The sequence below is a fragment of the Pseudorca crassidens genome, chromosome 2 (assembly GCF_039906515.1).
Source record: "Pseudorca crassidens isolate mPseCra1 chromosome 2, mPseCra1.hap1, whole genome shotgun sequence".
In the NCBI taxonomy this organism is placed as follows: Eukaryota; Metazoa; Chordata; class Mammalia; order Artiodactyla; family Delphinidae; genus Pseudorca; species Pseudorca crassidens.
Window position 1 is genome coordinate 103,069,032 of NC_090297.1, and position 9,627 is coordinate 103,078,658.

The 9,627-nt window shown below is 40.0% G+C and overlaps 1 pseudogene; it reads left to right on the forward strand.

Annotated features, from left to right (window-relative positions):
- The first annotated feature begins 3,776 nt into the window (after nt 1–3,776).
- LOC137211213 (histone-lysine N-methyltransferase, H3 lysine-36 specific pseudogene) lies at nt 3,777–4,923 on the forward strand (annotated as a pseudogene).
- The last annotated feature ends 4,704 nt before the right edge of the window (nt 4,924–9,627 follow it).

Sequence of the window (9,627 nt, forward strand, 5' to 3'; positions counted from 1 at the left end):
GAGAGGACAGAGCACATCTCTCTGTATATCTCGAAACAGAAAGGCAGAAAAAGAAACGTCTGGAAAGATGTTCACCAAATAAGTTAGGTTGCATCTCTAAGACCTGCATAGCAAAATGCCTGAGAGCGTAGTCTCTGAAGACACAAGGTACATTTACATCCCAATTCTGCCACTGACTGTTACCTTGTCCATGTTATATTTAGCCACTCTGAGTTTCAGTTTTCTTAAAGCGGGATAGTAATTGTTGTATCTCATAGGGTTCTCATCAGGATTAACTAGAGCATTGTGTAGTGCCTGGCACGTGGCATTTAAATATAAGTGCTCAATAAATGTAACTGTTTACAGTGATAAGCTATTGAAAGAGAAGAGGATGGGAGGGGAAGCCTTAGAAAAGGCAAGACTTGAACGGGTCTCTGGAGAACAATAAAGATTTGGCTGGCTAGAAGGGAAGGCTGGCAGTGGGGAGGCGGGTGTTCTCAGGGTTAGGGAAACATTCTGAGCAAAGGCAGAGGCAGGAAGGAGCCTTATTTGTTCTCCAAGAAAGAGAAGGCTTGTGGGAAGTGAGAAACAAGGTTGCATAAGAAGGGGACCCGAGATAGTGGAGGGCCTCAGGGATTCTGGGTGTTGTCCAATAGGGAAAATAAAGCTCTTGAATGTATTTGAGCCACAAAGAATCTCATCAGTTTAGTGTCAGAAAATCACCCTGTCATTGAGATGAAAAAGTGAAGTTAGAAGAGCAATAGAGGCAAGATGGTGTGATTTTTAATTTTCCTTACTCCCCCCAACAAAAATAGGGATGACCCCTAAGATAGCAAAACAGCCAAGAAGCAAGCTACCAGACTGGAAGGCAGCAGAGGGAAGACAGTTCTAAGAGCCAGAAAGCCTAGAGATTACTATTAAGTACTCACCTTCACAAGGAGGGGATTTCATAAAGGTGTAAGTTTGACAGACCCAGCTGAAATTGTAAGGGGGACTTTCAGCCTCCAAACGGTGGTATAGTTGGCATGTGGCCAACTCCCCTTGAGAAGAAGAGTCAAAGTGCATGTAAGGTCGGATCTTAACAAACGGCACCGCGAAACAGAGGAAAGCTTCAAGCGAGCTTTATTAGGGAGCGCTCCCGGGCGAGGTTCACTGGCCCGAGAAAAAGGGGCCAGGGAAGTCGCGCCCGGGCGAGGGTTTTGGCAGAATTTATAGGGGAAGAAGGGAAAGGGGTGTGGTGAATCCGGGAGGGCGCAGGGTATTCCTTATTTGGTGGTCTTTTCGAGTATCGTGGGGGACCGTTAGTCCCGCCCCTCGACAGGCGGGAAGGCTGGGCCGGGTGGAAAGTCCCCAGGTCAGTTCCCGGAACTGGGTGGTCCGGAAAGTCTCCAGGTCAGTTTCTGGAACTGGGTGGTCCGGAGGGTTTCGTTCTGATGCAACCTGTGAATCTGATTGCGCTCCCCTGCCTCGGGCCAGTTGGCCTTACAGTGGAGAACACGTTTCTACAAGATTTCAAAAGAAGTGCTCTGAATGGATCATTGCCCGCCCCAACATTACTGAGAGACAGGAAAATAGAATGTCAGGCCAGCAGAGGGTTGGTGCCTTAATGTTATGTGAGTCTAGAAGCCTCGTGTGAGAAGGAGGGAATGGATGGCCATGGGAGCAAAGGTTAGACCAAGGTGTCCCTTCCTCCTGCCTTCCTGTCAAGTAAGTAAAACTCTTGATAAAAACAAAGAAAGAAACAAACAAAAACAGTGCCAAGGACAGAACTATGGGGACTCAGACTATGCGGACAAGATCATCTTATGAGGAGGCAGCAATGGGAGATGGTCAAACCCAGACCCCGATCTATTGATTCTCTTCCCTGGGGGGCCATCTCTGTCCTCCTTTAAATCAGCAGGAATGACACAAATAAGAGGCTGAGTTGAGGCTTCTCTCCACTAAGGGCACATTAACAGCCAAATAGCTGACACCTAGAAGGCAAAATGAAATTGCAGAGAAAAGTACCCTGATAGCTGAGGAATGCAGCCATTAATAAAAGAAAGGTAATAAACGGAATTATTCATACTAGATGATAGGCAGATTTTAAAAATTGAAATAGGTATAATATATACAATCAAAGAGTGACAAATAGTATATTAACATGAATATAACAATTTTTTAAAAGATCAAGTAAAAATACTAGGTAGGAAAAATATAACAGTTTAATTAAGGAATTCAAAGAGACAAAAAACAGAATGGATACAAACAAATTTGAACCAGTGAACAAAAGATCAGGTTGAGGAACTATCTCACAAGGCATCAAGAAGAAATAAAGTGAGGAAAAATAAACTAGAAAAGGTAAGAATAATGAAAGCAAAAAGTAGGGATTTTAACAGGAGTTCCAGAAGGAAAAAAAAAAGTAAACAGAGGGAGATGTGGTAGACTGTAGCACTACGCGGTCCCCAATGAACCACACCTCTCATAATGTAGAGTTAGGCCCCCCTCTCACACTGATGCTGAACTTGATCATGGGCTTTACTTTGACCAATGGGATATCAATAAAGCAAGTAGAGATGTAAGTACCTATGCTGGGTGTGATCATGTGAATTACCCTGATTACTGTGACAAACGTAACATCAGTAAACTTGAAGCGAGCAGAGACTTAAGAAGCCCTTGTGTACACTGTCCTGACCATGTGAGGCAGCCTAGTCTAGCCTCCTAGGATGAAAGACCCCATGATGAGAGAGGCCTAGTCATCCCAGCTGTCCAGAGGAGCCTAGTTCCCTGGATTCCCTTCAGCTGAAAGCAGACACAGGAGTTTGCCCCATGAAACCAATAGAACCTCCCAGACAACTCAGAACCTTAAGAAATCATTGTTGCTCTTTTAAGCCACTACATTTTGGGGTAATTTATTATGCATGCAGCAATAGCTAATTCATACAGGAGGTATAGATAAATAATGACCAAAAATTCCCAGGGTAAAAGATTTTAGACTGAAATAAAAAATATTTGAGACTGAAAGGCTGATACAGTGCAAAAAAGATAAGAAAAAAAATTATCTAATATTTATAGTGGAATGTAATAACTTCACATTCCAAAAGGCAATTCTAAGAGCATGTAGAAAGAGAATATATATCTTACAAAACAACATGAATTCACTTGACATTAGATATCTAAATGGTGACACTGAAATCAAGAAGTCAATGGAGTATTCTTTTCAAGGAGAAAAAAAGGACTTCTAACATAGAATTAAACTATCCCATTTAAACATGAGGATTCAATAAAGATATTCTTAGGTAAACAAGGCTACAGGAACTTTAAAATATTCCTGGACCAAAAATATTGGTGTAGATAATATTTGGTCCAGGAATAAACTGGACCAAATATTCCTGGACCAAATAAAATAAAAATATTCCTGGACCAAAAACTAATGAATTAAGTTAACAACTCAAAAAGTTAAATATAATAAATAAAAACAAATCTATTTAAACAAATATATATAATATATAAATATATATCATGAAGAAAAAAAATCTTTTATTTGAAAAGATTTATAAGGTAGACAAACTTCTGGCAAGAGTAATGAGAAAAAAAAGTGAGATGATAAAATAAATAAAACAGAATAATAAGGAAAAAATACCTAAAGACACAGCAAAGATCTTAAACATAATCAGAGTGTCATGAAGATCTATATGCTAATAAATTTGACAACATAGACGAAATGGCAGTTGGGGGACTCCTCAGGCAAAATTACTGAGGCAAGAAGAAATAGAAAATTGGGGGCAGCGGCGGAATAGGCTGGGGCAAGTCGCACTCGCTGCCTTCTACCCTGAAGAGAGACGCGGGGGGAGGCGGGTGTGGAGAGCGGCTCTGCGCTCTCCCCATCGCTCCACTCACGCCCCAGTGTAATGAGGGTCACCCCCTCCCCCCAGCCAGCCCAGGATGGGGCGCGGGGCACGGTTGATGCTGGCCCAGGATGGATCAGACCTGTGAACTACCTAGAAGAAATTGTCTGCTGCCCTTTTCCAATCCACTGAATTTAGATGCCCCTGAAGACAAGGACAGCCCTTTCGGTGATGATGAATCCAATTATTCTGAGCCACTTCATAGGTGTACTATGCAGTTACATACTGCCAGTGAAAAATCCCCAAATGCTTATGGACAAGATTCTCCATCTTGTTACATTCCACTGCGGAGACTACAGGATTTGGCCTCCGTGATCAACGTAGAGTATCTAAATGGGTCTGCTGATGGATCAGAATCCTTTCAGACCCTGAAAAAAGTGATTCAAGAGCTCAGTCGCCAATTGTTTGCACTTCCCTGAGTCCTGGTGGTCCAACAGCACTTGCTATGAAACAGGAACCCTCTTGTAATAACTCCCCTGAACTCCAGATAAAAGTAACAAAGACTATCAAGAATGGCTTTCTGCACTTTGAGAATTTTACTTGTCTGGATGATGCAGATGTAGATTCTGAAATGGACCCAGAACAGCCAGGCACAGAGGATGAGAGTATAGAGGAGATCTTTGAGGAAAGTCAGACCAATGCCACCTGCAATTATGAGCCTAAATCAGAGAATGGTGTAGACGTGGCCAGGGGAAATGAACAAGACAGCACACCAGACAGTAGACACGGTGCAGTCAAATCACCATTCTTGCCATTAGCTCCTCAAACTGAAACACAGAAAAGTAAGCAAAGAAATGAAGTGGACGGCAGCAATGAAAAAGCAGCCCTTCTCCCAGCCCCCCTTTCACTAGGAGATATAACCATTACCATAGAAGAGCAATTAAGCTCAATAAATTTATCTTTTCAGGATGATCCAGACTCCAGTACCAGTACATTAGGAAACATGCTAGAAGTACCTGGAACTTCATCATCATCTACTTCACAAGAATTGCCATTTGTAAGCAGTTTTTGGTACAACTTAAATATATACATAAATGTATATATACAGGCAACTTAAAGCGAAACTATAAAAACCAATTATAACTAATTGGTTTTTGGTTGTTTGTCAGTTCACAGATGAAAGCCTACTGCTAATGATAAGCTCTTTGGGGAAATTTTACTTTGATTTAAAAAATTTTCCTCTATTGTATGAGTTTGGTTCTTTTTTGATTCTTCCCAGTTAACTCTCCATTGAGGACTGGCTAAGAGTTAAACTCTTAAGGGCATTTGATTGAGTTCAGATTTAAATGTTCAAGATGGAGGTATACATTTGTTTAGCTTTTTCTTTTTTAAGTGGGCTCGGCTTTGGTTTGCCGGTATTACGGGTACAGGTGAACTAGTTAATTACCTGGAGTCCTGTTTCTGTGTAAGGCATGGCTTATATTTTTAGTTGATGGGGTGACTTTTTGCTGCAGGTTGAAATGCATTGTGGGTAAACATTCAGAGTAGCTAAGATGAGAAGGCCTTCTTGAACATCAGTCAGAATTTAAATTAGGCTAATTTTCCTGAACTACGTGTTGTACAGAATCCTATGCTTCAGGTAACTGCCACCATCAGAGTAGGCTCTTGAACCTTTCCTAGTTTTAAATTTTGAAGTGTATATCAATGTGTGATATGGGTGTATGTGTATAGAAATGGAAAAAAATTTAATTTGAGTTACTCAATAGCGCTACATATTACAGTTAGATTGTGGTAAATGATAAAGTTTTTTAGAAGTTGGATCTTATGCAGAATTTTTTGACTATTCCTAGTTGGCTAAATGATCAGTTAACTTTTCTTAGCCTCAGTTTAATCACCTTTACAATCTGATTGTTTTAACTTGATTGTTACAAGATTCCTTTCAGCTTTAAATATTTGATTCTGATTTTGTTTCTGTCCAGACACATTGTCATGGTCACCTGTAATGTCACCAAAGAGGATACCATTTCCTCCCAACATACCTCTGAAATATTATGTAAAGATTTAATCAGAGAAAAGTTTATGGTGTGTGTTGATAGTTTTGAGTGCATTAAACATTCATTTTACTGTAAAAAAGGAAAAGAAGAAATAGAAAATTGGAATCAAACACTATAAATTAAAATAGTCATCAAAAGCTCTCTACCTAAACACACACATACACACACACACACACACACACAAGTAAATTTTACCAAACTTTCAAGGAATGAACAGTCACTATCATCAAAGATGTTCCAGAAAATTTTTAAAGGTTAAAAACTCCCTAACTCATTTTATGAAGCATATAGGAACCAGGTTCCAAAACTGGATAAGAAGTACAACAAAGCATCTTCTATACCAATAAGATCCAGCTGAAAAAATAATATAAGATACTATTTACAATAGCCAAAAAGCAATAAGGGAATCTAAGAATTAACCTAAGAATAAAGAACTTCACCAAGAAAAAATTTAAACTCTATTAAATAACAAATGAATTTGCATAAATGAAAAGATATGCCATGTTCATGGATGGGAAAATGCAAAATTATAAAGAAGTAATTCTCCCCCAAAACTATGTATCTAATATAATCTCAGTAGTACTTTCAAAATATTTTAAGATAGTAAATGTTATATAGAATAAAGGTCTATAAGTAGTAAAGCAATTTTGAAACTAATGAATAAATGGCAAGAGGGAAGCATGAGAGGAGAGAAGTAGGAGAGGCCTCACTATATCAGATATTAAGTTTATAATATAAAGCTGTAACAACACTATCAACAGATGAATGGATAAAGATGATGTTGTATATATACATACAATGGAATATTAGCCATAAAAAAGAATGAACTAATGCCATTTGCAGCAACATGGATGGCCCTAGAGATTATCACACTAAGTGAAGTCAGACAAAGACAAATATCATATGATATCGCTTATATGTGGAATCTAAAAAAATGATACAAATGAACTTATTTACACAACAGAAACAGACTCACAGACGTAGAAAACAAACTTAAGGTTACCAAAGAGGGAAGCAGGGGAGGGATAAATTGGGAGTTTGGGATTAACAGATAGACACAACTATATATAAAATAGATAAGCAACAAGGACCTGCTGTATGGCACAGGGAACTATATTCAATATATTGTAACAACCCATAATGGAGAAGGATCTGAAAAAGAATAGATATATATGTGTGTGTGTGTGTATATATATATATATTTAGTTATATATATAACTGAATCACTTTGCTGTATACCTGAAACTATCACAACATTGTAAATCAACTATACATCAATAAAAATAATAAAAAATAAAGCTGTAACAATAAATATATTGATACACTGCAAAACAAAACTCAGTGAAGGTAGACTGGAAACAGTTGGATCAGTTGCAATCTTGGATGATTACAAAAGTGCAGGCAGAGAATGGTGAGGCTTGGCATTATCCTGGTGGAACAGCAGTGGGAACAGCACAGCAGGGGTGCTATGAGGTATATGTCATGAAAATGTCAGGAGGGATTTCTGACTGGATGGATATGGGGGTTAAGGAAAAGAGAAGATCGGGTTGTGTGACAGGAGCTGAGCCTGGCTAGATAGACCAGGGATAGACTGTGTAGATCCTTTATAGGAAGTTAATCTCAGAAAGGTTAAGTTTAGGGGCAGCAGAGAGAATGATGAACCAGAATAGAGGGAGAACAGTTAGGCTAACTGGAGAAACACCCATTAAACTGTTTCAATATTCAGGTTGAAGGACTGAACTAAGACAGTGGGAATTGGGAAGGGAAGGGGGAATTCGAGACAGGAGATATTTAAAATGTTGAATCTGAGTGACTTGGTAGATTAGCTGAAAGAGGATGGTGAGGGAAGGGGGTGGTTCAAGGAAACTGAGTTGTCTAGCTTTGTTAGGAGGTAAGTGGCAGCAGCATTAACCAAGATAGGAAATTCGAGGCGCACTGTTTTTGCTAGAAATTAATCTAATTTTGAACATGTAAGTACGGATGCTTCCAATTACACATGTCCAGTGGGTAATTAGAAATGTAGGTTAGGGCTAAGCATATAGAATTGAGAACCACCAGAGTTTGGGAATGTAACCGAAGCCATGGATATGCCTAAGATTTCACAGAAAATCAATATGGAAGGTAAATGTCAGGTGGTCGAGTTCTCCAGGAGTCTGTGGTCTAAAGGCAGAAATTAGTTCTGCCTTTCAGAGGTGCAGGGAATGCTGGGAAAAGTGAGAGTCACATTTGGCGACTGTCAGATCACATCTGCTCTCTGTGGTGTGTTTTCCTCACTGACTGACAATCAGACACAAAAAATATATGCAACACATCAAACAGACAAATCCACTCTGCATGGATCTGCCTAAATATTTAGACACAGCCAGGAAGTGACAGAAATTATTAAGAAATTGAAATTCCAATCACTAAAGGTGATCAGTGAAAGAGAAAACATCTCTCGTTCCATCTCGACTGATGATCTCATTCATCATCAGACCAGTGGTTGATTTGTCACATCGAGAATGGGGAAAGGACAGTTCAACAAATGTGGAAGTTCTCTATTTAACTGATTGTTTATACCTCATCCCTTAATTCTCCTTTGGTGAATTTTCTTCTTATGACGTCCCAACACGAAAGGGTAGACTGAGGAAGTGAGCAAAGGGCAAGGCATAGGTAGGGTTAAAAGGATACTAAATTTGGCATCAGAAGATTGAGCTCAAGTTCCAGCTCCGCCGGTTCCTACGTGTGAGACCCAGGCTCCCCGAACCTGTTCTTATCTATAACATAAGAATATTAATTCCTGACATACCTACCTCACAGGGCACATGAGAGTCAAGAGCTAATGGATGCCAATTTTCGAATTGCATTCTTCTGGGTTCCAGGCCTCCTCAGTGGTCCCTCAGAAGCCACAACTCCAGGGCGGAGGGAGGGGAGGAATTATCCACATGGGCAGGGCTCTGATGTCTTCTGGTCTGGCTACACCACAGCAGCTCCACTTTTATCTGCTTTATATCATGAGGTGCCAAAGGAGATTTTGTTTGAGACTATGTATCTACTGCTAAAAACATCCTTGAAACTCACTCCTACATATGAAAGGTCCACACATAAACATGAACTATTATCATTAGAGTGGAAATTCACTGCCCTGGATAAATGTTGGATGAAAAAGAACATGTATCTGAAATTAGCTTTTTGGATTATCTGTGCTCTGCAATTCTGGTATCCTCTCTTGAACTTCATTATCAGATAATTAAGAGTTCCCTGTGTGTGAATTTTTATTATAATAATTATAACTTGGCTCCTAGTACTGCCCTGAATTACATCTCCTATAACAACCCTGACTTATTTATCTTGATTACATCTGTGGGTGGGGTGCTGAGCAGCTGGGCGAGGACTGTTACCATCTTCCATTTTCCTGGTTTAATCACGATTCCCCTTCCTGCAGCCCAGGAACTGATAGGAAGAGGCAGGGTCCCAACGTTTCCCCACTGCAGAGACACCATTCATGAGAGTAAACTGCCCCCCACCGCCCAGAGTTCCTGCGAGAGAACTCAATTTCCCTCCAGGTTTCGGCACATTATTGCACACCATTAGACAAGGCACTATCACAAGGGAGGGTACCAAGGTTGAGACGCAGAGCTTAGGTTTTCTGCAGGCAGATCATTGATGACTTCCCTCTGGTGTGTCTTAATAGGATTCCCAGGAGCTCAGGCTCTGAATGGTCTGTAGTGCTGATCTGCTGAGGAAAGGGAAATGGGTTAACAAAGGAAAAATTTCAGAGCTGCTCT